Source organism: Populus alba, chromosome 4 (genome assembly GCF_005239225.2).
Source record: "Populus alba chromosome 4, ASM523922v2, whole genome shotgun sequence".
NCBI lineage: Eukaryota > Viridiplantae > Streptophyta > Magnoliopsida > Malpighiales > Salicaceae > Populus > Populus alba.
In genome coordinates, this window is record NC_133287.1 from 134,788 (window position 1) to 138,130 (window position 3,343).

A 3,343-nucleotide genomic window follows, 5' to 3' on the forward strand; every position below is an offset into this window, starting at 1 on the left:
GATGATAATGATTACAAGAAGTAGATTCAATATTTGAAGAATTAGTTCATGTATCACTGATTCTTACTTTGAGTAAAATTGAGTAGATGAATCTGAAGATTTACAAATATTATTCTCAGAAGAATCACGGGGATGAAAAAGGCAAAAACCAAAAAATATTGAATATGCCGATCTTTTGTTCAAGAGTGACAATAGATTTAACATCTGACATCCTACCAATCGATGATTACTCTCCTGACAAATCCTTACTTTCTCTTAGTTCAATGCCTTGGTTTGCTAAAAATATCAACTTTCATGCTTCAAGGAGATTTTGCCAGCTTACTTGGAGTATTGAAGACAAAGAAAGTTATTTGAACGAAGTGAATGAAACTTTTATTGATGACCCTCTAACTTATTTCAAAATATTGTCCTGATCAAAAAATTTCAAAGATGCCATTCCTGACAATGAGGTAAGTAGTGTCATTAAACTTTGTCATTCTGAAGGCATGTGGGAGTCATTTCTCATCGAAAAAGACGACCTGCAAAAAATCTTACAATGTGAATTTTATTGGCCCACCATATTCAAAGACGCATATGTGTTCTGCGCAAAACTTGTGAAAATTATCAAAAGTCAGGATTCATTTCAAAACATAAGGGAATCTTTAGATAATCTCTTCTATTGATTTTTTGAGGCATATCCTGGTGAAGATGTGCATTGTGCATTTCATGACTTATTGACTCCATTTTCATAAAGAAACATGATGCTCGACTTAGTCTTGAGCGAATCTGACTTAAAAAAGACCCTGTTTGCTAGTTTTTAAGAAAACTAGATGGAAGCCTATCCCCGGACCCATAGAGGCGTTTAAGCCGTTTTTGGACGTAAAACCAAGAGAAACGATGTGAGCCACAATCATAAACTACCTGTACATACACATGCTTTTTTAAAATAAATAAATAAATAAATAAAAAAGAGAGAGAGTGTGAAACTACGACTGACCTACATATTAGGTGGTGTGATTGCATTTTCAATTTCTCATCTATAAAACTTTGTGTCTTTTGGTTTTATTATTTGTGTTTTATTGTTTCTTATAATTGTTTAAGTGTGTTTCAAGTTTGTCAGTGTTCATTATTTCAGTTGAATGTCTTCTATACTCTATCTTTCTACCTTAAGACATGAGGACAATGTCTCATTTTGGTTGGGGGGAAAGGTTTAGTAGTTGATATTTTTAAAAAAAAAAAAAAAACCTGTGTTTTCTATTTCATAAACTATTTGCCAAAAACTGTTGTTACTAGGATGGCAGAGTAAAAGGAGTTATTTTGTTAAAGTGACTCTTGAGACGCATCCTAGTAAACATTCTTAACAAGGTCTATCAGTCCAAAATACTTCTTGAAATATTCAGGTTTACAAACTCTCGTATTAGTAGCACTTGATTCTACTCATATGCTCATTTAACAAGTATTTTTAAATCTTCATTTTTCAACACACACACTTTAACATATTGATTGTTGGGTTGCACATTGGATTATTACATTATTTATGTTCTTTTGTTAAAGGTAACAACTAAGGGAAAGGATAGTACATAATTTGATTTGCAAAAAAAAAAAAATGATAACAAAAAAGGTAGATAAGTTTGGTTTCGTAGCCTCCCTAACCTAAGCAATTAAGCCCGCAGGGGTGTTTTTTAAACACTTAATACCCTAAAGTCAACTGACCTGGGAGCTATTGGCCCAACGCTTGTTACATGGGTTAAGGAGAAAAGCTTAAGGGAATCAAAACATTGCACTATCTATGTATCAGTATTTGCAACCCGAGTTGCTAAGCTCGTAGGGGTGTCTCAACACCTAAAATGCCCTAATACCAACTGGTTTTCGGGGAGTCATTAGCCTAAAACTCGTTACATGGGTTTAAAGATACATGTGTTTCAAGTTGTATATGTATATAATAAATAAATAAAAAGAAAAAAAAATAATCCCAAACCTAAGAAGTTAGCCTTAAACATTAGAACAAAAATTTGTTTTTCTTCCAAGTAAAGCCCCATAACTATATGTTTGATATTTTGAGCACAAAAGAAAGGTTTTAGTAATATCTTGTTTAAGAGGTATTGAGGAAGATATATGAATTTAATGAGAGTTTGTTTACCTGGATAAATTAAAGTAAGTTAAATGATGAATGCCTTGCTTTATGGAATTTGCAAATTGTTTTTCTATTTTAACGCTTTGATTACTAGGGACTAGTAATAAGCTAGTTGGGGGGTGTGATTAGTACTTAAAAGTGCATATTTATCAAGGTTTTATATCATCATTTTGCACTTAAAGTATCAATAACTCCTTAACTAAAGCATGTTTTATAATAACAAGTCTAATACAATAAAATGCCCTAAGATATGGTAAATGTTCACCTTAAATATAGTCCTATCACATAAATCAAAGGATTGATTAATGAATTCAACTATTGAAATTTGTGAAGATAAAGAGAGGGTGAAACTTAGAAAAGAGATGTTGGTGCAGTTCCAAACTGGAACACTGTTCGGTAATTGGGTCATATCTCGAGTTCATTAGTATGTCCAAATGACCTCAAAGTTTTACACAGATTCAGTAAGACATAGGCCTACAACTTTCATGTTTTCATCAAGATTAAGAAGGCCATTTTCAAGTCCAAAAATTATAGCAACAACGGAGAAGTCTGAATCATGTCCTCCAGCCCAAACACTGTTCAGTATTTTTGCCTATATCTGGAGTTCTAAAAGTCCAAATTTGACCTCCAATTTTTTTTTCCTGAAAAGCTGAGTCATTTTACAACTTTTATGTTTCTCCAGTGGACCCAGTTCGGACGGCTAGCATTTTTGTTTTATTCAGACAAGAAGATAAGGATTCTTCACCAAGTCAAAAGGCTGGCCACCCACTCAACAATTATTATCAAATCAATAATTTCTGAATTTTGGCCTATAAAAGGAGGCATTGCCATGCATTTGGGGGCTTGGCTGTTCAGATCAAGTTCATGATTATTTTCTCTCTTTATATTTTTTTGTAATTTTTAAGTTTTGCATTTTCATTAATATCTTGTTTATGCTTTTCATTTCCTTTCCTTTACTTAGTTAACTTGTTTTTCTTTTATGTTCTGTTTATATTATATAATATATCTTTTTGATCTTTCATAAACTAGTATATAAGGTAGGAAACCTGTGACCCAATCTTTTAGATCATTCTTAGTATCCAAACGCCACGCACTGAGTATTATTATTATTACTATTACTATTATTGTTATTATTGTTGTTGTTGTTGTTGTTGTTGTTGTCTTGTTATTTATAATTTATACAATTAACCTCTTATGTGGTTCGACCCGTCTTGCCGGGTTATTTTATTA